The 27602-nt window shown below is 47.4% G+C and overlaps 1 long non-coding RNA gene across 1 annotated transcript in view; it reads right to left on the minus strand.

Annotated features, from left to right (window-relative positions):
* The window catches only part of LOC146856260 (uncharacterized), a 194972-nt gene that overhangs the window by 134148 nt on the left and 33222 nt on the right, over positions 1–27602 (minus strand). The window contains exon 2 of the long non-coding RNA XR_014980918.1: positions 14384–14459. This is a non-coding gene — a long non-coding RNA (uncharacterized LOC146856260). The remainder of the gene's footprint in view (positions 1–14383; positions 14460–27602) is intronic.

Here is a 27602-nt window from a genome sequence, read left to right on the forward strand (position 1 = left end):
CAAGTCAAGTGGATGAGCCAAACACATCCTGCTGCACACGGAGATGCTGCAAATAAACATAGAGCCAGTTGTTGTGATGTCCCACACTATGTCCACCCGTAGCATCAGCAATGTTTCAGAGGCAAGGTTTACACACATTGATGCCTTCATCAGACTCCACACTCCACTACAGATGACTGTCAAGAAGGGTGACTATCATGTCATGGGAGTGATGCTACATGTTATATGCTCCATGGTGAGAAGACATGTATGCTTGGTACCACAACATGCACAGAAGCAGTCCCCACACATTCCCAACCCGTACCACCACCAAAAAGCCTTGCTGCAATCCTTACCCAAACTGACAGTTCCACATGTCCGTGCATGGAACGCTGATTCAGCACACGTTGCAATCCTCATGAGGAATAGCAGGAGGACAAAGATAACAAGAGCAGACAATAGGTGCAAAAACCTGGGAATGACAGACACACAAGAAGTCACCTAAAACAAATCTCGCCGCACACATGGTCAGTTACGAAACATGAACAATGTTGGACACATGCAAATTTCAAAGAAAGTCTCTCCGCAAAACTGTGTGGCATGACATCATCACTCGAGTGACACATCAGTACACACATCAAAGTCACTTTGCATTCAGTCAGCTGGACACACACATTGCAACACATGCCACTCAATGCCACAAGCTTGCACACTCATACCCAGTGACTCACCATTATGAGAAGAAGTTGTGTATGAGCTGACCCCGGATATCATCCTCCTCCTCCTCCTCATCACTTGCCTCATGACCAAGCCCTGCAAAAAAACGATGGATTTAGGCCCAGATCTCTGTACTGGGGTGAATGTATGACATTGTTCTGCATTCTGTCCATCAATTGTTGTTTTTGCATTTGTCACCCCGAGTGGGAAGGGTATGCTCAGACGTGAGTCACGTGCTCTCCATGCCACTGGAATCAAGCTATCCTGGCTGACGAGGGCTGAAAGCCCGAAACCGGTCCTAGGATGCTTGTTTCCAGTCCAGGGAGGACCTGGCTTGGCAGTTCGGGCTGGACTGTTCCCATGGGGCACAGGGTCAAGACTGATTTGCATATGGCTGGGTTCAAACTGGAATGGCATGGTGAGCAAAAAAACGATGGATTTAGGCCCAGATCTCTGTACTGGGGTGAATGTATGACATTGTTCTGCATTCTGTCCATCAATTGTTGTTTTTGCATTTGTCACCCCGAGTGGGAAGGGTATGCTCAGACGTGAGTCCCGTGCTCTCCATGCCACTGGAATCAAGCTATCCTGGCTGACGAGGGCTGAAAGCCCGAAACCGGTCCTAGGATGCTTGTTTCCAGTCCAGGGAGGACCTGGCTTGGCAGTTCGGGCTGGACTGTTCCCATGGGGCACAGGGTCAAGACTGATTTGCATATGGCTGGGTTCAAACTGGAATGGCATGGTGAGCAAAAAAACGATGGATTTAGGCCCAGATCTCTGTACTGGGGTGAATGTATGACATTGTTCTGCATTCTGTCCATCAATTGTTGTTTTTGCATTTGTCACCCCGAGTGGGAAGGGTATGCTCAGACGTTAGTCCCGTGCTCTCCATGCCACTGGAATCAAGGTATACTGGCTGACGAGGGCTGAAAGCCCGAAACCGGTCCTAGGATGCTTGTTTCCAGTCCAGGGAGGACCTGGCTTGGCAGTTCGGGCTGGACTGTTCCCATGGGGCACAGGGTCAAGACTGATTTGCATATGGCTGGGTTCAAACTGGAATGGCATGGTGAGCAAAAAAACGATGGATTTAGGCCCAGATCTCTGTACTGGGGTGAATGTATGACATTGTTCTGCATTCTGTCCATCAATTGTTGTTTTTGCAAGCCCTGGATCCTCCACGGGTGGGTGTTGCTGCTCATCAGGATCAAGGAGGAGTGGCACTGCCTTCTCAACGGCTATGTTGTGCAGCATGCAGCACACAATGAAGATTTTGCACACCTTCTCCGGTGCATATGGGAGGGACCCGCCTGTCTTGTCAAGGCACCTGAATTAGCTCTTCAGGAGGCCAAACGTCCTCTCAATCACTTGCCTGGTCTGCCCGTGTGCATTGTTGTACCTGTGATCTGCAGCTGTTCTTGGGTTGCGGAGAGGTGTCATTAGCCATGGCATGTTGGGATATCCAGAGTCCCCTACATGGAAACATCATGTAAATAAGTGGGTCAGGAGATGCCGTAAGGACAAAGATACCGCAACACACAGGACCAACAGAGTATACCCACCAACAAGACATGCTCGTTCGTTGTGCAGCCGCAGCATCATTTGTGGCACCCTGCTACGCCTCCTGATGCAGGCTGATCCTGGAAAACGTGCACAGACATGGGAAATCAGCATGTTAGCAAGACACACCACAAGGGCATTTATTGAGTGGTAATGTTTACGGTTGCGATAGGCTTGCTCCTGTGCCTGGGGTGGTACCAAAGCCACATGTGTCCCATCAATGGACCCAATAACATGGGGCATCCCTCCCAGGGCATAGAAATCACCCTTCACATCTGTTAACTCCTCGGGAGTAGGAAATTTGATGAATTCATCAAGGTGCTCCAACATGGCTGCCAAAACATCACGCAGGACACGGCTGAACATTGTCTGTGACATCCCACCAACATCAGCTATGGTCAATTGAAACGTACCTGTGGCAAAAAAATGTAGGGCTGCCATCACCTTCATCTTGGGGGTCAGCGCAGTAGGATACCTGTGTCGCGGTTGGAGGTGTGATGCCAGCCTGTCGGTCAAGTCCTCAATCAACTGTTGAGTGAATCTGTAACGTCGGATGCAGGCACGTTCCCTCATGGCAGCCAAGTCTGGCATTGTTCTTGGGACAGGCGGTGACCTGCAAGACATTGTTAGGAATCATGAAGATTGAGAGTCTGCCCCCACTAGACGACCGTACTTGTAAGAAATGTAAAGATGTAACATATGGCTAAGTGGCGCCGCCCGGCATCCGGGATGTGGGCAGTACGGCTGTGTGTACCGTACGGATGTATGACTAAGGGGGGCGAGGAATCTGCGTTAATGGCATTTATCCTGAGCTGAGTGTTATACAGTATATTGGGACCTGCAATAAAAATGGTTTGACAAAAAAAAATGAAGATTGAGAGTCTGCCAACATCAATGTCAATGAACATAGCACATGCTAAACTGCTACTACACATCAGGTAACTATGGTGACTGGTGTGTGCAATACATCCAGGACACATATGCCTGCTACCCCTTTTATTCGCGCTTTATATAGAACCATATTTGCAAAAACTTATAAATCAGGAAAGCATTCCCCCGGTTACAATTCATAAAATAGAATATAAGATCTTCGCTTATGCGGACGATGTTGCGATAGTCACGTCGGATATCAATTTAGCATTCCCTAAGATCATAGAGACAGCCCGGGAATTTGGCTTATATTCTGGTTATAAATTAAAGATAGCAAAAACGCAGATAATTCACTCTGTTGTTGGCTCACCAACCGATCTGACACTTTCAACTACAGCCTTTTATTTAAGTGTGAAACTATCCGCTAAGGTGGAAGATATCGTAGGGCTTAATCTTGACCCATTACTTGCTTCTACTAATAGATCTCTTGAAAGGTTAAATAATCTTCATCTTTCTCTTTATGGTCGCACTAATGCCGTTAAAATGTTTTTTTCCCCCAAATTTCTTTATTTTTTTCTGACTATACCTTTATTGTTCCCCTCTAGCCTATTCATTAAAATAGATAGAATAATTTCAAGATTTTTATGGGGGTATAAAAGAGCTAGGTCTTTTAAATGGTGTACCTTGCCTATACTTAGAGGAGGTTGGGGACTGCCGAATTTCCGTTTATATTATTTGGCAGTATCGCTTAGGCTTATGAGTGTTCTAATTTTTCAAGAAACAATAATGGATGATTCTATACACCCATCAATTTATGTAATGATTCTTGGTGCTCAGGCACGACAATGTCTAGTACGCTTCTCTGAACCAAGCTATTATAAAAAAACAAGATTTAAAGTTATACTAACAGCTTATCAAATATGGAAGCAATTTAAGAAAAGATTCTGTCTGAACAGCAATTTTAGTCACTATACACCATTATTTGACAATCTGATGTTGCCAACTATATTCACAGATCATATTATGCAGCGCTGGCAAAGTTTTAATATATTTCGGTTAGGTGATCTCTATCAAGAAGAACAATTTGCATAATTTTCGTATTTACAACAACAGTATAATTTACCCAAAGTCGATTTTTTCAAATATTTGCAAATACGCAGTTTTCTAATCACAAAAAACTTATTAAACACTAATAAAATCAAGAAAATTGATGTATTGGAATGCTGCTGGAAACAAAATAGAATTGGGGTAATTTACCAGACAATGATAAACCGATTAGGAGATAATCTTGAATCATTTAATATAAAATGGCAAAGGGATTTGGGTATAGAGAGTATTAATGTAACTGACGCATTGGCTTTGTCCGATCTAGTTTTATTTAATGGATCTTTAAAAAGTCAATTCTTTATGAGTATATTTGATTTATATTATACGCCTGCTAAACTATTGAAGTGGAAAGCTAATAGAGGCGATAAATGTAGCTGATGTAGATTTTCTGGTGCAAATTCTATTCATATGTTTTATTTCCGTCCTAATTTAACCCAATTTTTTTCTGAAGTTCAAAAGTTTCTAAATAATATCATGAATTCACCAGTAACACTCTCTGCTGAACTTGTAATACTTGGCGTTCAATCAAATCCCGATAGGCTGCGGACAATTGCTGAAGATGCTTTTCTATTTATATCTATGTCCATTTTTAGATATTGTATAACCTCTCATTGGCTTGATGCTGATTCTCCTTCATTTTTTCAGTGACAATCCAAATTGTTAAATATTTATCAATTAGAGCAAGCGGTGTATTGTCTAAAGGGGAGGAAAAAGAAAGCTTTCGGTTTAAAAATTTGGGCCCCTATTCGTAATTGGATTCAATCTTAAAAATCGAATCTGTTTACTTATTTAATTGCTGTTGAAATGATGTCTAGTCCGGTTTAATTATCTATTTCAATCATTTGTATGATCTGTAATGCTCGATCAATTATTTATTTGCTGCTGTAAAACTTAATAAAAATATTTAAAAAAAAAAAAAACAGGACACATATGCCAGCTTGCTGGCACTCCTACGAAAAGCCAGATACACCTGTTGATTGTCAAGTCTACATGACATGCCCTGAAATGAGCTGGGGGCAAGTCTGAGTGAACAGCCAGAGATATCACCGGAGTGACACACATCCACATAGCTGCATTGGAAGGATGTCATCTCATCCAGACAGTTGACTGCAAGGAACACGCACAGGTCACATGGCATGTCACATGTACATATGACACACATTGCAATGAAGGGGTACACGTGACAACTATTAAACACAGCCATTCAGACGACGCAGACATGTATGCCTCGGAAAATATGATGTCAGATGCACACAGACCCTACAGCCATGGGAATCCGCATGTGGCATGGTGTGCGTAGATGTGTGCCATGCCCATTTCCACACAGACCCGTGTTGGATGCACCAACAGCAGATGCAGTTGACGGAACACCAACAGCAAGCTCATGGGAACACATGACACACACCTGACATAGTCACATAGGGGCACGCTGATCGTGACATGTCAGTTCAGAGTGTCCCTGTCCCCAGGAGACAGGTGCGGTTGGTGATGACTGTGCCATACCAATGCTGCTGTGCATGACACAGTTGGACTACAGACACACATGTGGCAAGTATCAAGGTGATGTGTGATGTGCCCCATCACACATGACATGTGTACACAGGTCATCACACATCAATTGTGCAACTAGATGAGATGACATGTGCAATATCACTGGCTGACACACCTAGGGCCTGCACATGAAAGTATGTAATGACAAGTACTTGATGGACATCCTTGTGCGACTCGTAGCCCTCCATTCCTGGCATATGTACGCCTGTATAACCATTGTAAGCGTGTGAAACGCATCGTACACCTGCAATCATCGCATGTGTACGCTTCGTTTCACCATTGTACTTGTGCTGTAGGGGTACGTGTGAAACGCACCGTACACCCGCAATCATCGCGTGTGTACGCTTCGTTTCACCATTGTATTTGTGCCGTAGGGGTATGTGTGAAACGCACAGTACACCCGCAATCATCTCGTGTGTATGCTCCGTAGGGGTACGTGTGAAACGCACCGTACACCCGCAATCATCGCGTGTGTACGCTTCGTTTCACTATTGTACTTGTGCCGTAGGGGTACGTATGAAACGCACAGTACACCCGCAATCATCGCGTGTGTACGCTTTGTTTCACTATTGTACTTGTGCCGTAGGGGTACGTATGAAACGCACAGTATACCCGCAATCATCGTGTGTGTACGCTTTGTTTCACCACTGTACTTGTGCCGTAGGGGTACGTGTGAAACGTACCGTACACCCGCAACCATCACGTGTGTACGCTTCGTTGCACTATTGCACTTGTGCCGTAGGGGTACGTGTGAAACGCACCGTACCTGTGTGTGGATTTCAAAATTACATAGAGGACACATAAGGGACAAATATTAGGCCCTAAATTCATGCTGGTTGTCATGGATACTGAGTTTTCAGTTGAAATGTGTCCATCAGGTGTCCTGGAACAGTCAGTTGGCCACAAAGTACAATGTTGCAAAGTGGTTGTTGACTTGACATGATGCTCAAAATTTGAACGATGCGAATGCGTGTCATAGGTATATGTTTAAAGGGATTGGAGTAAACATACAATGCAAATGTGTATGTACTCCTAAAAATGAATGCCCCTCAGCAAGACAGATCTAAGGAAGCCAGAACCCATGAGAGGGCACTTGCTTGCACAACTTTCCAGTCGACCACACTGCTGCTGTCTCTGCTTCCTCTGGACCATGTCACGTACTGTGGAGAGGGCCCAGCCATTCACCCTGGAGGAGAATGAGGTGTTGCTGGCCTGCCTCCTCCCACAGTACACCAAGCTGTATGGGAGACCAGGGGAGCAGGTGAGTGCTGACTCCACTACCTTTGCCTATGCACCTGTTGTGTGACTGTCAATATTGTGTCCAGGTGGGACAGATATGCAATGTTGTTTAGAGTGGGTCCCAGGGAGGGGACATGCTGATGTCTCTCATGCAGAGCATGATGTAGTTCCTGTGTGCACTCCTCACTTGCATTGTGCTTACTGTGACTTTCACTGCATAGTGCATGACACATTCAGCCTGGCAAATCCTTGGTTGCTTTTTTTCCTATTGTCCTGAGGTGGTTCAGTGGTCCACCCGGTGTGACAGGTGACTGTACCCACAGATGTGTACGAGTTGAGTGGACCTGTGGCGAGAGTGTCCAAATGATGTGTACGACCTCATGGACATTGATGTGTGTGAATGTTCCTTGTCATGTGAGTGAGTGTCTATGTGAAGTGTTGCACCACAGCTGCATGGAGGAGGCAACAGATCTACCCATCTGATGTGACAAGTAAGCCGTGCTGTGTGTCTGACTTGCAGAGCTAGCATGACACCTGTGACACCCCACTGGCAAGTGGCACATATGTAGAGTGAGGGTTGTATCCGCTGTTGTCAATGACAGGCGAGTGATCTGTGCCTGGGTGTGTCTGTCTAGTCTGCTGAGGGTGCGTCAGTGGAGTGGGACATGTGACTGCTTGACACGTGCTGGCCATCAGCCTGCTGTTGCATGTGCTGCACAGTGTGTGCCATGATCAGTGAGTGTGTCGCACCCCTCATGTCACCTGTTGACTTTCAATGCCATGTAGTGCATTGGGGCTTGCACACAATCAATCAATCAATGCATTTGTAAAGTGCGCTACTCACCCGGAAGGGTCTCAAGGCGCTGGGGGGAAGGAGTCCGCTACTGCTCGAATAGCCAGGTCTTGAGTTGCTTTCTGAAGGAGAGATGGTCCTGGGTCGTTCGAAGGTGGATGGGGAGGGATTTCCACGTCTTGGCGGCCAGGTAGGAGAAGGATCTTCCTCCGGCGGTGGCTCTGTGAATGCGTGGTACGGCGGCGAGGGCGAGGCTGGACGAACGAAGCTGGCGGGTGGGTGTGTAGAAAGTCAGGCGGTTGTTGAGGTACTTGGGGCCAAAGTCGTGGAGGGACTTGTGTGCGTGGGTGAGGAGTCTGAACGTGATCCTCTTGCTGACGGGGAGCCAGTGTAGGTCTCGCAGGTGGCCGGAGATGTGGTTGTGTCGGGGGATGTCCAGGATGAGTCGTGCGGAGGCGTTCCGTATTCGCTGGAGTCTTTTCTGTAGTTTGGCTGTGGTTCCGGCGTAGAGGGTGTTTCCGTAGTCCAGGCGGCTGGTGACGAGTGCCTGGGTGACCGTTTTCCTGGTGTCGGTGGGGATCCAGCGGAAGATCTTACGGAGCATGCGCAGGGTGTTGACGCATGATGAGGAGATGGCGCTGACTTGTCTGGTCATCGAGAGGGAGGAGTCCAGGATGAAGCCCAGGTTGCGTGCATGGTCCGTTGGCTTGGGAGTGATGCCCAGGGCAGGGGGCCACCAGGAGTCGTCCCAGGCGGAGGGGGCCGATCCTAGGATGAGGACTTCCGTCTTGTCTGAGTTCAGTTTCAGGCAGCTGTTCTTCATCCACTCAGCGACGTCTTTCATCCCTTCGTGTAGGCTGGCTCTGGCGGTGGCGGGGTCGTTGGTGAGGGAGAGGATCAGCTGGGTGTCGTCGGCGTAGGAGATGATGTTGAGGTTGTGTTGGTGTGCGATGGCAGCGAGAGGGCTCATGTAGACGTTGAAGAGGGTCGGGCTGAGCGATGATCCTTGTGGTACGCCGCAGAGGCCAATTTCTTATTGTGAATGATGCAATTCCTGCCAGCATCCTATGCCCTGTTCAACATTTAACAGATGTTCAAATGTGTGTCTCTGGAACATGGAGCAGGTGTATTGATGTTGTGTCACTTTGTCATCCTGACAGGTAACTGCCTACGAGAAGGGGGAGATCTGGAGGGACATTGTCAGGGCCGTGAGATCTGCGGGGGAGCGTAGTCGGAGCCTGCCACAGGTCCGCAAATGGTGGCAGGACATCCGGTGCTGGACCCGGCGGTTGACCCGGGTCCAGCTGGGGATCGACACTCCTCGCCCCCACGGTGGGCGCCGACGCCTGACCCCCACATGAGCCGTGTCCTGGCGGTGGTATTCCCTGACCTCGATAGGCAGTTACAGGAGAGACTGCAGCAACAAGGGGGTAGGTACATGGCTGTTTGTTGTGTTATGTGTCACCAGCTTTTGGAAGTGCTCTGTAGCCTGGATACAATCCCAGAGTTTATATGTGCAGTGCATTTTCTGTTCCCCAATGTCACCTGGTGCTCTTTTTCATCCCTTCCCCTCCTTGACATGTGTCCCCTGGTCTGTGTGTAATCACATTTGCACATGGTCATCTAAGGTTCCAGTAAATCTAAGTGCACATTGCTTTCTGCATCATGTGGGAGGGTGGTCTGTGACTTGTGTTGGTACCTTGCCTCTGCCATGACCTGTTCACTATGTTGGGGGTCCATATTTGTTGGCACTGATGAGGATTCTCAACATAGGAGTGTGAGGTTTCAACTGAACACCCTTGCAGTATGCATGACCACTGTTGTGGCCTTAGACATGATGTGCATGAGTGCGAGATATGCATAGTGCCAGGACGGTTACTCAGGGTACAGTCAGCTCATTCCAGGAACACGGAGCAGTGTGACCACTACAGTCCCCTGAGACACCCTGGCCTCCTAATCATGTGTTTAAGCCAACACTGTGCACATTTTCTGTGGGTTCAGCATAGGTCTGCCTCTGTGGCATTGGTCCCTGGCCTAGTTTGTATTTTTCTAATGTGTGCTACATGTGTCCACTAGACAGGGATACACCCTTTTGCTTGTGCATACTCACACTGGGCAGTGCCTGTGTGGCTATTCACAAAAATCTGTTGCTGGTTGTTTGTCACAAATATGTGTTGCCAGCCCCAACTTCTTGATCTGTATCAATCACATTGACTCAGGTATGGGTGGTTGTGCGGGAGAGGCCTACATGGGCACCCCTGATTTTTCCTTGCCAGGTCTGACCTGTGTGTGAGAATTGGCTGTACACAGAATCACCGTGCAGTGCCCCTGTGATGCTGGCCAGTGCTTAATGTTCGTGCTTTGCAGCCTGTGTAATTTTTTCAAAAACATGATTCCTGCTCATACATTTTTGGCACCTGTGTGTGTTTCCGATGCAACGCAGTTTGGACTTTGTGTGCTGACATCTGTGTGGACATTCTGGCTTACCATGAGGGTGTCTCCACAGTACAGCTATGCTTTTTAACAACCCAATTGCAGGCCCAGTAGCTTATGCATTGTCCTGGGTGTGGACATTGGTGCCACTCCAGATGACAGGCAGTAGGTCACATGTGTAGCCAACTGTGTTATCAGGTGACGGATGGCCATGTGACAACTGACATAATTCAAGTTGTTACTCTTAAAAAATTTGTACCTTGGCACTCACAGCACTTGTCAACAGTTCTTCATGTTTTAATGTGGTAATTTGATGATTTGTGTTGAGAACACTGATGTGCCTGTCTGAAAGAGGTCTCCCAGGGAAGTGCACACCAAACGACATTTCCACGTTCATGGAACACGCTGGCACCTTTGCAAAGAAGCCACTGTTAGAATTAAATGGTGTTGCAGATTCTCCATATACATGTTCCCACAGTGGTCTTGATTTTGTGAGACTCCTTTGTTGTTGGTGATACAAACTAACAAGTCTCAAGACATCAAGACCTCCGTGGGCCCATGTATATGTACTTTCTGCAACACCATTAATTTCTAACAGTGGCTTCTTAGAAAAGGTGCCAGCTTCTTCAATGACAGTGTAAATGTAGTTTTGTGTGCACTGCCTTGTGAGACATATTTCATGCAGGCACATGAGTGTTCTTTTCACGAAATGGCGAATTGGCACATTCAAAACATGTCGATTGTGTAAAGTATTGTGAGTCCCAAGGTACCAAACATTTTTCGTTTTGTGTTCCAAAGTACTTACAGGTCTCTGAGTGTGGTGACACCTTGAGTATTGAGGTGTGTCAGTTTACGTTGGGTGCACCACTACTGTTTCTTTCAGGGTAAACAAGAGATGGCATGACTTCATTGTATTGCTGTGCTCACCGGTTCACAGACACTAGCTTCTCAGTGTATTTCTCATTCAAGTAGTGGCCTGGTGTGTTCTTTTTTCTTGTGTCCAAGTGGCATAGTGGGTCTACCAACTGGGCAGTACAGGGCTTACATATGTGCGGAGTACTCTAGCTGTTACTCATGATGCATTGCCTGATAGGCACTGTGACCAATTGTTTTTGTGCTCATGTGTCAGATGTATACAGGTGACTGATGCATTTCGGTTTCTTCTCCTTGCCCACAGCATCATCATCTGCAACGGAGGGAGACACCTGCACGGACCTGGAGGAGGGAACCAGCGACAGTGCCACCAGTGCTGTAGAGTCAGGAGGAGCCAGTGGCACGGAGGGCGAGGGGAGTCAGTCAGAGGACCAGTCTGGACACGATACCAGCTACGACGCCGACGGGTCCGACGCTGACCTCCTGGAGGAGGTGGAGGCTGCAACACCACCTGGCAGCAAACCCACATCTGTCCCCGCCTCCTCCGTTACCATCTCCGCCCTCCCAGTTGCTTCTGTCCCTTCTGTCCGTGCAGAGGCCCAACATGTGTCCTTCGGCCCAGGCATGGCACCCCCTGCCCCTGTCACCCCTGTTGCCCTCAGTGAAGAGACTGTGGACATACTGCGGCAGTTGCAGGTTGGGCAGGCATAGGTGACCTCATGAAGAGAACTCTGATTCAGGGATTTGGACTTACAACTGAGGAGTACAGAATTAGATTCAGGGGGGGCTTACAAAACCAGTCCTGGATTGATTTCGTAGACTACTCAGTAAAGACACTAGATGGTTGGTTAACTGGACACAATGTGCATGACTTTACTGGAATCTACAAAATGTTTATGAAGGAACATATTTTAAGTAATTGCACGAATGTTGGATTACGTGACACTGATGACTGTGAGCGCTGCCGAGCTTCCCAAGCTGTTTTTTTCTACTTGGCGTGGCTATGTCCCCCAGTTGCACAATATTGGGATGCGATTTTTCAAAAACTTAGTGACATATTGGGTTCCCCCCTGACACCGGATCCCCTGATGGCACTTTTAGGCTACACTAAACCTCTTAAGAAGGCTATGCGCAAATTGGTCGCTTTTGGCCTCCTGTTTCTTCCACCAAATGGAGTAGTGTGGTCCTGTGGAATCAGCCTAGGAGAGGCTGAGGCTGCGGCTGCTGGGGTCAATGTGGAAGACAACTGCTGGCCTTCATTCCGAGATTAGAATGCACCGCGTCCATGTCCACGCACAACTTGGGAAGTCTGTGCTGACGGTGGCTGGGATAGCGATGATGCAGCTGGAAACCTCTTCCATTGCCACAAATGGGGCGAAAGGAAGACTGGCCACCCGGAGAGGAGGAAAGGCCCAAGGATCTGGCCATAGCACAAGAGTCCTTGAACCTGACCAGGGCCGAGTCTGCCTTTACCCCCAAAAAGGCAGGTTCCATCAAAAGGCATGTCCATCAAATTGGCTTGGACATTCCCCGAGAAGCCAGCTGTACACAAAGCCAGGCATGGCGTCTCAGGGCCACTGTAGTTAAAATCGATCTGCCCAGCGAATCAGTTGCATCTAACCCACACTGTATGGCAAATTTTGCTGCTTCCCTCCCGTCCTTGACAGCTTGGAAGAGCACAGCCCGGGCCTCCTCCGGGATTTGTGCAACCATCTCTAAAAGGGAATGAAAGAAATAGCCCAATAAGCATGGGATATTCACAGACCGTAATGCCAGGCTGGAGGAAGAAAAGATCTTCCAATGTGAATCCAACCACTTTGATTCCCTATCCGGAGGGGCGGAAGGGATATGCGCCTTGGGACGTAGAGGCCTGCACCACCAAACTCTCTGGGTGGGGTGTTGGCTGAGGAACTTTGAGTCGCCCGGAGCTGGGCGATGGCGGAGTGCAATCGTCTTATTCACAGGAGCCCCTGTGCTAGGTTTGGACCACGTTCCTAGAAGGATGTCCATAAGTGCCTCATTAAAGGGCAATTGCAGGTCGGAAGTGGAAGCCCCAGGTTGAAGCACCTCCATCAGGAGATTAGTCCTGACCTGGACCGGGGGCAGCTCCAGTCCGAGGACCTCAGCTGCCATCTTTACCACCATAGCTCAATAGGGGGGTTTGGCCCTTACCTACAACCACCTTGGGCCACAGTACACTGTGAAAACAATACGACATTAGATGGTTGCGTGATCATGCACATCTTTACTTTTGTATGAGGAACATTTTACTGAATAAGCATGACCTCAGATTTCTTTTGGTACATTTGGGTTAAACACATTACTAACTTTAAGAATTTATACAATGGAAGAAAGAAAAAATCCAATCAATTCTTAAAATGTGCAAAGACTGAGTTGTGATTGAGCTCAGCGTAAAAGGAAACCTTATTTTTAAACATGACAAACAGAAAATGATACATTCTGAAATATCAATATACAAATAATCAATACTCACCAGTCCTATCATTAAAAAGCCAGAGTTATACATTGTCAACAAACCTTCTTGGTAAATGGACAATAAGGGGGTCCAGACCTATCTAATATGGGCTTGAACAATTGTTTGTCACTAAAAATCAATTTTAGTCCCCCATATTGATAATCATTTTACTCAGATCCCCCGTAGGAAATGGTCTATGCGTTTCAAACCCAAGATATCTTTGTGGGTTCTCCTTAGGACAAGGGTTTAGTGAATTCTGAAAGGGGAAGAGGGAATATTTTAGGTGAGATGGGCAGCACTCTCCACCTTGTTAGGCATTACAAGATTGCATTGATGAACCTATTTACCTTACGGGCATGAACAAAGGATGGGCATTGCTTGAAACGTTGGTCGTCTTTATCAGGGGTTGTAAAAGCTGAATATGTTGGATTGACCTTGGCCTCAACAAGGGCACCGGATTTTCGGTATTGGTGCTTGGTTCTTTTTGGGATAAACCTCTTGTGGTAAGTGAGGAGGATAGGGCGGTTGGCCATGGGGCTTTCGAATCAAGTCTGGAAAAGAAGAGGGAGCGGACTTCATTATTTGTCCTCAGAATCCAGTGCAAGTGTGAACAACCAGGTTGTTAGTTCATATGGAGCACTTCTAGTGTTTGTTTTATTTTCTTATGTCCGTGTTCATGCTTAAACATTTTTACGTGCTCAGTACTTTGTTAAACTAAAACTTAATGCATTAATGAGGTGTTTGTTCATCATGTAGCATGCTAGTCACATTGCATCAGAGGTCGTTACCTTTTTAATTCCCTTATGTCTTTTTGGCGGAAGCTTCCAAGGCCCAAATTTCTCCTTTCAGTCACCATGCTTCATACTGAAAGAATACAAACAATGCTGACCAATTTAGGCAATTGATGCTCCAAAAAGGAAACGTGGAAGCGGGTTGTGCTTTAGAAATGACAGCAATTGCAGTAAAGTAAAACAAACAGCTTTTAGTCATAATCTGATTCATTGGATCTAATCTTGTTACATTGTAACGTATGAGCTTGTAAAAAACAATCGTCTAAACGTGCCGCTCTCTCTCAATGATGAGCTTTTGAAAAACTTCTTGTATCCTTGTGGAAGAGCACATTTATCACGCACTGGATAAGCAACGAACCTGACAGGAATAGCACGCTCATTATGAGGAGACTGTACAAATGAAGTGTACTTTCTTGTAATGGTAAACCAGACGTTATTACACTTACTTTTTAGTCAGCATGGGCTCTCTCTGCAACATCCAGTCCTCCTTGAGATAAAAAAATGGCAGTCTCCTCCTGTGGTTTACAAGTAGGCGAGTTCAATCAAGGACAAGTGCCTCATGTGATTCTAGGAATTGTAGTTTTGTATATTAACCCCTTGAGTGCCCATGACGTGATGGTCTCGTCATGGGCCGCGGTTGCGCTGTGCCCATGACGAGACTATCTCGTCATGAACCCCGCCCGCTAATTCAACGCCCGGCACAGGGCGGAGAAAGGGCGGGGCACACAAGGGGTTAAAAGACTTTATTGACACATTGAGCAGCGGAGTAACCAAGACCTAGAAACTTGTTTGTACTACAGTCTATTTGTCTCAGACATTTCATTTAGACCTTAGCACAGTATTGAATTTCAGAATCATGTACGCTTCTTTACGCAGGAGTCTATATTCAATGTCTCCACCTCTGGGTTCTGCTGGATGACACTTGGCACTGTCCAGAGGTACTCCTTTTCTGTGTGACCCATTTGATTAAAATGATTAACCATTGGTGCTGCTTCAGTGTTCGTCTTAATTCGGGATTTATGTTGAACAATTTGTTGTCTCACTTCTTGATTGGTCTTACCAATGTAAATAGTTTTACACAGGCAGACAACAACAGACTACATTTTTAGGTTTTGCAATCTGAAAATTCTTTGAGAGTCTAGGTAATTTTACCATCAGTGACGGTGCATCCTTCTATAGTCTGGTTGCAAACACTGCATTGGCCACATTTGTGATGACCTTGAAGTGGCTTCAAGTTCCATGCTGAAAGCAGATCACTGCGCTTCTTGGACTTGGTCAGGACGGCATGGACTATTGTAATCCCAAACTTGGACATTTTTTCTTTGCGGACATGGGAAGTTCAAATCCACAATCTGAATTGATTTTTTTTTTTTAAAAACAGATTTTATTTGTCAAATAGCACATATGAAGCAGGGCTCTGTACCCCAGAGAATTCTGCATAATACATTTACATCATCATGACTTTTACAAAAACATAATCAAGGAAAAAACGGAAAGCAATACAGATGAAAAAATCAACAAAGAAACCATAACATAACAAACCCCTCCTGTCGCACTAAAGTGTTCCCTAGGGCAGCACATCATTATGAAAGGCACCCACATTAATAACTGCAGCACACTATTACACATAAAACTACGTCTCGCATCAACAAAAAAGAAATTAAGATGAGTCAAGAAGCCCTGCCGTAGAGACGGGTTCCAACTGCAGGCCTCGATAGCCCGCCCATCGCTTCCAAATTTGAAAATGTTTTTCCAGGCACACAGTCCCTAGTATATGGTACGCTATGTACCCAGGGCATAGGTACCCCAGAGGCCTCCCAGGGGCTACAGCATGTATTGTGCCACCCCTGAGAGACCATTCAAAATGGCACCACAGGTCTGCTACTGCAGCCTGTGTAAGGTGGTGCATGCACCCCTTACTCAGATATAGGTTACCTATATCTATTCTAAATCACTGCACATATAAAACTATCAGTCACCCCTATGGCAGGCCTTATCAATCCTGAAGGCAGGGTGCTGGGTTTTATGTGAGAGGGTGCCCCTGCATGAGCAGAGACCCTCTGCAGCCTTCGGAACCTATTTTCCGGGGTTGTCTGTGATGCAGCCAGCAATATATATTTAAGTCCATTATAACCTTGCGGTAAATGATAACTTTAAAACGGCTGCTTAGTAACAGGTCGTGTTTGGTGTCAAACACCTTGAAATCATACCTCCCTGCCAGTACCTGGCGGGGGCGGTATGATTCCACCCTTCTAGAAGGACTTATGTGAAACACTGGTACACCCGGTACCAGCTTTCTCGACCTGGGCATCTCAAAATGGATGCTGCCAGCCACAGACACAAGTCTGCCCTCCTGCTGCTGAGCCAAGCTCGAGCAGAGGAAGGCCTGACAATAGGTTTCCTGTCACAGGGAGGTGTGACCACCCCCCAGACAGGCCTTAGTGTATTGGGTCTGGGTGGGTGCACTCTGAGAGTGCCAGAAAGTCTGCACTGGGGGCACATTTGGTGTCCCTGTGCATAGTCCAGCTCAAACCGGTTGCAGGAGCCATTTGCTCCTGCTCTGGTGCGAAACTGGACAAAGGACATGGGTGTAGCCACCCCTCTGTCCTGGCCCTCCCATAGGTGGTCCAGAGAGTTTAACCAACCGGTTTCTTGGGTATAAAGTAGGAACCCTGACTACAGGACTTTATATTTTACCTGGACTAAATTCTGCAGCAGAAACCACATACTTTGCCGGTCTACACTTCGCTGGACGACAGAAGAATCTCCCTTGGAGTAAAGGAGTTACACCCCTGTAGCAGCAGGCACCTTAACGCATCTGATCGGTTTGCATCTCCCGAGCTCCTGAGGACTCCGAAGATTTCTGCAACACAGGAGTGGAGGTGGGTTCCCGAGCGTCCCTGAGGTTGATCTGACCTCTCAGTAATTCTGAGACCAGTATCCCTCGTGGGGATCGTGCAACCTAAACCCCTGTGCACCGTGTACTTTTACAGCAGCATATGCTTGTTGGCGATCCCGGAGGCTGTGCTTTGGGCTACGTGTAGTCCTGACCCCAAGCAGTATTTCCACTGAAGATTTGCGGCCTACACTCCACGAGTGTTCCGTGGGCTGGTATTTCGTGATTCAGCTCGAGGTCACTTCGCGATCCCTGGTCTGTTGGCCTGTGGGTCCCTGTGAAGGTAACTTTGATTTCCCGTGGGTTTCCCTGGTTGCTCCAGACGTGCCCTGACTCTCCATTGCTTGGAGAGTCCCCAGGACCTTGCTGGTCCTCACCATAACTTGTTTCCTCTGCCCGCAAGGGTTGCCGTTGCCAAGGCTTGTTGGTGTTCATTCCGGACACTGACCCCCCCAGCACTCGATATCCTTTGTGGGACAGCTCACCTCTGGACTTTGGTCATCTACGTCTCCTGGTCCCCGTGGCTGAAGAGTCAAGCATCCTATCTTCTCACCTGAAGCACCCGACATCAGTGGGCATTTGTCTACCGAGCCCCTGGTCACCCTGAAGTGACCGAGACTCTGTCCCCTCTGCTTTCAGGTTCTTCTCAACCCGGACCCAGGCTTGGATTCCACCGGACACTTTTCATCTTCCCGGGAGCAGCACTTCTTCGCATTACGCCACTGAAAACGACGAGGGTTTCCGACACCACTTGACCCCTATGCACCCGGCTCCTCTGGGTTAGGTAACAAGGGTACCTCGGTACTCACAAGGGTGCTGGCCTTAGAACCTTCTATGTTCCAAATGGTTTGCTTGAAGTCCTCTCCGAAGTGTCCTTAAACTGTAATTTACCAACCAAGACTTTTCCATAGAGTTTTACAGAGCTCGGGTCTGTGTTCTCACACTGCACCCGTCCTCCGTGGGTTCCCTGTGTCACTCCTTTGGGTGGTTCCTTGAGGTCCCAGCGATTCTCAGTGCTCTAGGCACTGTGTCTAGTGAAGTTGTTGTTGGTATACCATTTTTTATGTATATGGCTCGGTCTCCCCCTGCAGCACGCTGTGTACTGCGCTATTTACTGTTGTTCTATTGATTCAGTATTGTGTGCCTTGTGCTCTAATCTCATAGAGGTTAGTAGAGATTGTTTAGTAATAAACACATATATTTTATATAACACCTGTGTGGTTCTCTTTTCATTTGGTCATTCAGGAGGTTTTGATCTTGTAAAACAAGCTGCTTTACATTCCTTCGAGACTTAGAAGGCTGCTCTCCACAGCTACCACTAGGATAGCTTTCTATAAAGGTTGTCTTTAACCTAATCATCAATAAGGGTTGTTTGGACTGGTACAAGGTGCCCACTTTAATTAGTGGACAGCATATACCAGGCCAACTTCTCACAGGGATCTCCAAGCCCATGCAAAAGTCCAGGCCATTCTTCCATGCAGTCAATGAGGGCGCTGCCGGTGCATTCCATGACTTTGCAATAAACACCATCTGAATTTTTGATAAAATGCCAGTTGATGCGTATGATTTTCTTGAATTGTGTATTATGGGGGAAGAATGTTGATACACAGACTAATTTAGTACTAGGTTCTTTTTGCTTTTTGACAAGAAGACTCTCACGTGGAGTAAACCATGCTTTCTTCATTGAGTTTTTTACAAGTTTTCGCGGGTACCCTCTTTCTTTTAGTTTTTCTTGCAGTACTTTTGCATGTAGAAAGTAACCTTTTCTTTCGCAGTTCTTGCGTACCCGTAGAAATAGCCCATATGGCAAATTATCAATCACGCAAGTTCCTTGGATGGAAGCTTTTGTAATGCAATGATTTGTTTTTGTCAGTTGGTTTACGAAATAAAGTTGTATAACGAATATCACTGGTTGACCGCACTTCAACATCCAGAAAAGTTAAGGTGGACTTGCTTTTAGACATACTAAATTGAATGTCAGGGCATCTGTTGTTGAGCCAGTCGTGAAACCTTAAATTGTTGTTCGTTTCCCTTCCACAAGCACCACACGTCGTCAATGTATCTGAACCATTGAACTATTTGATCAGAATAATGATTATTATCACCGATGAACTTTTCTTCAAACTGTGCCATATAAAGCACCGCCCTTTCTGTCGCAAAGGGACAACCCACGGCAGTCCCTTTCACCTGGATGTAAAACTCATTTTCAAACATGAAGTAGTTTCTTTTTAATGCCAGTTGTGCCAATCTCAGTATAAATGGGGTGGGATCCCTGTGAGGTTCTAGATAGATCTCAATCGCTTCTAACCCATTGTCTTGGGGAATTTGGGTGTAAAGAGATACATCAAATGACACCAGCTAATGGTCTTCCATGTCACATTGTTGGCCATCTATTTTAGGTTTAACTCTTTTTTGTTTATTACCAGTTTCATTCTACACACAAATGACACTCTGTTATTAAGGCACAGAAAACAAACCAGCATTGAAATATCTTTAGATCCTACGGGTCTGTCTTGTCTCCTGCTATCAATATTTCTGCTCTGTGCATGCTAGGTAGTCTGAATACTAAAGTATGAATAGGCATAACATTAGGGGAGTAAGAACGAACCCCCAAATCCCTGAACAATGAAACCCCGTCCCTCCCCCCCTTCCCCACTGGTGTGCATACCCTCCATCCCCTGTGTTACCATCTAAAGGAGATTGGTTTCTGTGTATTAACTGTCTCTCAGAAGTGTCATCCGCTTTCTTGAACCGCAGGAGGCGAAGGTACTTTGGACATGTAATTTCTGTAAATTCGGTGGACAACATAGCCAAAAGAGGTTTCCACACTTCCCTAAAGCTAGCCCCCGAACCTGTGAGAAAGGCCTGAATATGCTCCACCCCCAAGATGTACCAAAGTCTGTGGAGCCAGCCTGTGTGAGTAGGTACCGTGTATGTGCCCCAATGCGTTAGGATATTTTGAAGGGCCGCCCCTAGTGCCAAGCCCATCTGTTTCCCTTTGCGGGACTTCAGTGGAAATGTGAGCGGGTTGGGTAGCCCTAGTACCACGTAGGCCAGGAATCTTGGGATCTGTGTCTCGAATTGCTCATCAATGGCGTCCAAGACCGGTGGCCAGTAATTTGAAAGAACTGGGTGGTCTCACAGCAAATGAAGCAAAGTCCCCTCTTTCTCGCACCCCCTCCAGCAAGTAGGACTGCGGTCCAGGTCCCCTTGATGCAGACGCACTAGGGTCAGGTACCAATATGTAACTATTTTGAAGGCAGCTTCCTTGCCATTTGTATTCCTTGCTGTGTATTTGGCCCTGTAATAAACTTGCCCCATTCCTTCCTCGAGAGATCCCTGCCTAGCTCCCTCATCGAACGCCTCTGACTTGGTGTAGGTTCTGTGGGTATTGGCTGCCGAAGCATACAGAACAACTCGGAAATCAACCGTTTGTCCAACGTCTTCACGATCAGCCATCTTTCATATGTCGTCAGCTTCCTATGTACTTTGGGGCATACGTCAGGGTGTAAGATGCAGGGTCGCACCTGTGTGTAGCGATACCTCTCTGTCTCTGGAAAAGCATAATTCTGCCTCAGATATGTGAAGGGGATAATCCCGTCTGCCTCAAACATGTGGCCTGCCGCTTACAAGGCGTAGCCTGCCAAGCTCGGAATGCCATGGCGTCCATTCCTAGGGAGAATTCCCCATTCTCGAGTAAGGGCGTCATCAAAGAGGAAAACGATGTAAGCCCCCTCTTTGTGGCCACTTCCTCCCACACGTCCAATACCGCCCTGGATGGGAAACCCATGTAGGCCCTGCAGCTTATCCACCTTTTTCAAGAAGGGGACCTTCCACAACGAGATCTGAGCCAATGCCCGGTCCTGCAACAACCACTGTTTCTCTGATTCCTTCCGGCTCGACTCCACTAAGTATCGCAGTTGGGTTGCCCTATAGTAGTCCTCCAGGTTCGGTATCCCCAATCCTCCCTCTTCCGTCCTCAAGTATCCCAACTCCTGTCGCATCCGTAGTCTCACACCTGCCCATATGAATTGAAACATCCCTATCTGTAGTGCCTTGAGAGTCCCTCGCGGTGGTTTGGCCAGAAGTGTCTGAAACAAATACAGCGCCTTCGGTTAGGGCGACATCTTAATTGCGGTCACCCGGCCCATTAAGGACAACCGGTGGCTCCCCCACAAGTCATTGATAATCTGTTTAGTGAGTCTGTCGTAATTCACTGTGACCGGTTGCTGGACCGACGGCGCCAGTTCGAGCCCTAAGTACGGTATCGACTTTGTTACAGAGATCCCCAGGAACCAATCCTTCCCCATCAATGAGCTTAGCTGTGCCCCCGCTAGCTTTAAAATCTGTGATTTCCCCATGTTGATTTTAAAACCGGAGACGCTGCCGAAATCCTCCAGGTCTTTCAGGAACTCCGGAACCGACCTCTCCGAGGCTCCCAGGGAGGCCAAGATGTCCTCAACATATAGGCTTATGGCATGTCGTTCCCCGCCAAATGGTATACGCCTGATGTCAGGGTTGTCCCGCACCCATTGCGCCATCGGTTTGATGTATAGTGCGAACAGGAGGGGCGATAATGGACACCCCTGCCTGGTGCCCCGCTGGATGGGGAAGGAACAGGATGAGATCCGTTAACCCTAATGGAGGCGATAGGAGAGTCATAGCAGCTCGCTATCCAAGCTCGGAAGCGTTCCCCTAGCCCGAAGTGAGTTAACGTACAGTCTAAGAAGTCCCAGTCCACCCGGTCAAAAGCCTACTCTGCATCAACTGTCAGCAGCAATGAGTCCATATTTGTGCGGTGGGCCTTGTCTATTAAATGAAGGATCCGTTTCGTGTTGTCGCCCCCCCTTGCGATTTTGGATAAACCCCGCTTGGTCCGGTTCAATTAATCCCGGCATAATCGGGCCCAGCCTCGCCGCCAGAATGCCTGTGAATAATTTAATATCCACATTCAAAACAGACACCAGGCGGTAAGAGCTGCACCTTTTCTTATCCTTCCCCGGCATAGCTAGGAATGCAATTGCCACTGCCAACATATCAGTAGGGCCCGAGCCCGACCATCCAAAGGAGTTGAACAACCGGGTCAAGATCGGGGGCAACCGAACTTATAAAAGCTCCCAAGAAACCATCTGGCCCCGGCGACTTGAGAGGTTTGAGGCGTGAGATCGCCCTTATCACCGCCTCAATCCTAATCGGGGTGTCCAGTGAGTCCGCCTGGTCCGGAGTTAATGCTGACGTACTTATCCCTTGCAAGCAGAACTTCATCAGTCTCTCCTCCCTTTTGTCCCAGGCGTGTAAGTCTGAGTAGTACCCCCTGAAAGCATGTGCTATGTCTTCGTCCTCTGTGAGAACCTCCTCCGTAATCGTCACTAGGGACTGCACTCTCGTCTGTTGATGTCTTGCTTTAAGTTTACTTGCTAGCATGCGTTCTGTCCCCCCCGCTATAGTAGGAGTGTTTGTCGGAATGCCACATACTCGGCCCTGTCAAGGTACAACCATGCCAGCTGCACCCTCGCCGCCTTCAATTGCCGTCAGACCCTAGGCGCCCCTGTGCGACTATGCACCCATTCTAGTTCCAGTACCTGTGCTGACAGTTCCGCCCTCTTTCCCCCAAAGCGAAGCCATGGGGATTTCCAGGGAGTTGTTCACCTCAAGGTACCCTTTGATGCACTCATTGAGCTGTGTTTTCACTGCTTCTTTGTGGAGCATATTGTCCCTCAGTCGCCAATTACCCTGGGATATCCATTGCAGTGGTATCTGTAGGGAGATCATCACTGCATCATCGTCGGACAGTGCCGCTGGGCAAATGTCCACATCCCCCACCATTTTACTGACCTCCGTTGTCCCTAGCATGTGATCCAGGCATGCATATGTTTTATGTGCATGAGAATAGTATGAGAATTGCGAAGTGTGGGGGTGTGCCTCCCTTCACAGGTCCACCACCCCTTATGGACTGAAGCCACTCTCTGACGTCCCGGGAGATCTCCCCCGTCTGAGAGTACCGATTGCCAGACCTATCTAATGCCACGTCCATCACTATGTTCAAATCTCCCCCTATGATCGTTCTAAGTTCTTGGTTTTGCATGATCTCAGTAAGGGCTGATCTAAAAAAAATTATCTTGCCCTACGTTAGGTGCGCAGAGGGAGCCTATCTGTAAGGTGTGGCCCCCAATCCTGAACATATGGGCAAGCAATCCACCTTTAATCTCTGCTACCCTCTCACCCACTGTCCCCCTGAACCTCTTAGCCACCAGGATAGGCACACCCGCCTTTTTGTCCGGGCCTGAGGAGAAAAACTTTTGCGGAAAGACTCGGGAGCGCAGTCTATGCCAGTCCCTCAAGAGGAGAGGAGTCTCCTGGAGGAAACACACATCCGCCACCGAGTTTTCCAGATATGAAAGAATAGACCTCCGTTTAATGGGGTTGTTTAGGCCTCTCACATTGAGGGTGAGAATTTTCATTGTGTGCCGGGACATTACTCTCTGTAATAAGTACACCGCTTTTGACCCGATTCCTTTCTCGTGGGCGCCGTCCTCCTCCCCGTGTCCCACCCCAACCCAGTCTCCACTGCCAGCTATGTATCTCAGAAGCGTTCATACCCCACACACTAGTGTTCCCCCTTCCCCATCCTAACCCCAACTGTGAACCCCACTGAACCCCATAATGTCCAGGGCTCGCTGACCCAATTTGCGAGTCCTTGGTAGTTCGAAAGACTGAGAGCATTGTGTGGCCAGGTCTCCCGGGCTCGACGGTCCCAACAGGTGGATTCAACCCCCACCCAGCCTTTCACATGCCACACTGATTGTCGTTCTTGTGCCATAGCCGAGGGGTCCGGTTTCAGCGCTCATTCGGTGCTCCACCGCCCAGTGATCTACTGCCATCGCTCCCTGGAGGGATTGCCCTGTCTGACCTCCCCTTCCTCCTGCTGTGGGTGTTCGATGCCCAGTACCCGGCAAGTGTCCCGCAGCAAACAAAGCTGTTGTAGCCAGCTCTGCCACTTGAAGATGAGCCGAAAAGGGTGTCCCCATAAGTACGGCACCCCCTGACTCCGGAGATTTGTAGTGGCCACCCGAAACTCCTTCCGTTTCTGGAGAGTGATGGGGGCCAGGCCCTGAAGTAAGGGCAACGGGATGATCCTGGTATTTAATGGATTGTTTATGCCTGGCTGCACGTAGTATGCGTTCTTTAGGTCGGAAGTCCGGAAGATACGCCAGGATATCCGGCGGGGGCACCGGCGCTCGTCGCGGGAGCCCCACTCGATGTGCCCTGTCGATTCTAATTTCAAAGTCCTGGGGTACCTCTAACAAACTCCTAAAGAGGCCTTGCAGGTATTGTGTAATGTCATACCCCTCTGCCTGCGACGGCACCCCCTTAACACAGATGTTATTCTGGCGTGAGCGATTCTCCAGGTTCTCTGTGTGCCCCTGGAGATCAATGTGTTGCGCCGTGAGCTGGAGGACCTCCTGCTGCAATTGTTCCACTTCCTCCTCCCTGCGTCTCCAGAAAGGCGCGGGTGGCTGGGGCGTCCTGGGGATCTGGGTCTGGCCCTGTGTGTGCTACCGGAGAAATTCTCCCTTCCCCACTGCCAGGCGGCGGGGTGTGGTAAATAATTTAATTACCGGTACTTAATTTGATGCGGAAAATTAATAAGAATAGCTCAGTAAAATAAGAGGCAGAATCCGTGGTATTAGAGATTCGGAACGGGCTTTATTCCAATAACAATTCGAATTGTGGGCTTCATATTCCATCCCCACGGAGGTTCAGGAAGTGAAGGACAATACATTATTGACAGGTAATCATTTTTATAGAAGAGGCATTACAGTGAAACAGATGCAGGAGGCGTAACAATTGATAACAGAGATAAAGACATACATGCGTAACTAAAATGGGTGTAACTAGGCGTAACTAAAGAACGTCATTAGGTATGATGTCACAAATGGGTGGTTCCATGAAAGAATTTCGCAATGTCAGCAAAAATACTTGGCAGAGATGCGCGCGCAGCAGCATGACGTGTGATTTGACGTGCAACTAGGGGGAGAATGGGATTTGACATTTAGCTCTACATGTGGAGACAAAAGTCTGGGGGGTCAAGTCAACCTAATCCCAAATCATATCTAACATCCTATGTTTAAAGAACTATGTTATCCAAAAGGAAAGGTCTCTCGAACAAAATCTATTCTATACTGACTGTGAGTGCGTGTACAAGCGTCTAAGTGTCTACACTAGATGCGAGGGGGTAGGAATATTCCATGGTAACAGGGCTATGAATTACTTGCATGAGGACAGCGAGGCCTGGCCCCTTTGCACGGTAGCTGGAGGAATGTTTACCTAAACTGCTAGACAGGAATGCATTGGATGGGGAGCGGAGCAGATAATCTCGAAGGTGAAATACAGTTTTTGGCAGGCAGACAGGCCAAGTCAGGCACCGTTAGCCGCGCAGGGAGTAGGACAAAGTTCATGGATACAGATGCGAGCTCAGACTGGAGCTTTCAGAGGCAGAAGGCAGGAAAAGGCTTAATCGCAGAATCAGGGCCTACTCGCCTGACCTGTAAAATGGGATAAATGAACCATATAAAGCCGGTGGCCTTTCATATTTAGGAATAGAATATCCGGCCCATTCATGGCGGATCTGAAAGAGGACATGTTGACGGTGGACGCACATGTGTTTGCGTCTTCATAACTGGAACTGGAGGGAACATACATGTACTTGTGACTTATACATGAAACCGTTGGGGTCCAAGATAGGGGACATAACTGATCATAAAAATCCATATTTCCACATTCCCTCCTTGTCCCCTACTGGCCCTTAGGAGATATCAATCTTCATCAATCCGTCGATCTGTTCATATAGCATCATTTGTTCTTCTTTCTTCTTCCGGGATGAATGAAATCTTGGTGGTGGAATACACGATGTGGCACACAGACCACAAATCGCTGGTCCACATTGTAGGCATAAGCAGCAACTGAATAGGATGAGAAGGCCAATACCTAGGAAGGATAGGACCCTCCATCCCCAGGCTGACAATACACTCCAAAACCAACCGGACCAGGTCCAGGTGCCTGGATTCTGGTGTATCTGGCTTACAATCTTATGAAGGCGAGTTATGGCTTTATATACAGATGGCGAATTTTCTGGTATGAAAATGCAACAACTTGATCCGATGACCCTACAAGCTCCGCCCCTATCGGCCAGGATGACGTCAAGGACAAGACGATTTTGAAGCACAACAATCCGCATAGCAGACTGCTCTTCTGTTAAATTGCCTAAGGCGGAAATAGTTTCGTTCACTACTGCTTCAAGGGTTCTGGTTAATCTACGTATCAACTTACTATTAGTGACTGTACCTATATAGGGGAAGAAACCTTTATTGAAATCTGTGTATTTTTCCCATGCTGTTTCAGTGTAATCGACGATTGGGAGATCTCTCTGCTGTCTATTGTGTACTAAATGAGTATTTCTATGATAATCAGGAGGAGCTAGGAAAACAGGTGGTAGGAGGAATGCTATGTAACAGGTACCATCCCAATCTAGAGGTAGGCGTATATATGCGGTCTGGCCACATATAAAGTAGGAATGACGAGAAGCTCTAAATGTAGACTTGCCTTGATCACTGAATTTTATCACAGTGGTGCATTTACTATGGCCCATGTGTATGGAGCCATTCTTTCTTACACACAATTCACCTTTAACTGGAAATACTGACATAGCGGGCAAAATTGGTGCAGCTTCGGATTCAACATTCAGGATCATGAGATTAAGCGTGAAATTCCCTAATCCGTATACTTCATTTTCTAGATCAGTTCCTGTTCTTTTGGGAAGTCCCTCCTTGTCAGGGTAGCAGACTTTGAGTAAAACTAAGTTCAGGTTTCCCCATACCCAGTTGTCTTGATAAGCTACTGAGTTTGAATCTAAGGAATTAATTAAACTAAACCATGCTCCACAGGAGCCATTGTGTGTGAACGGATATGGAAAGAGAGGCAGAATTCCCTTATAGTTCTGATAGGGAGGGAGTCGGCCACATATCCAACAATTTGTAGCATTGCTAGTCTGATGGGAATGATGTAACATACTAATAAAAGTGTTATTGCGCAGCGCAAATCTATAGGACAACTCATGCGGGGGTAATTCACTAAAAGAATGTTCAGCAGTAACATTGTAAACATGTTTAGAAATAGGATAATATATGTGCAACAATATACTTGCAGCGATTATTAAAAGACTTGAGAAAAACAAAATTAATAACGTCACTGTGCAATGACTACGCAGTGATTTACAGTACGCATGCTTTTTCAACTGCATCTTTCGGTTTCTTTCTCTAT

The sequence above is a fragment of the Triturus cristatus genome, chromosome 4_1 (assembly GCF_964204655.1).
Source record: "Triturus cristatus chromosome 4_1, aTriCri1.1, whole genome shotgun sequence".
Classification (NCBI taxonomy): Eukaryota; Metazoa; Chordata; class Amphibia; order Caudata; family Salamandridae; genus Triturus; species Triturus cristatus.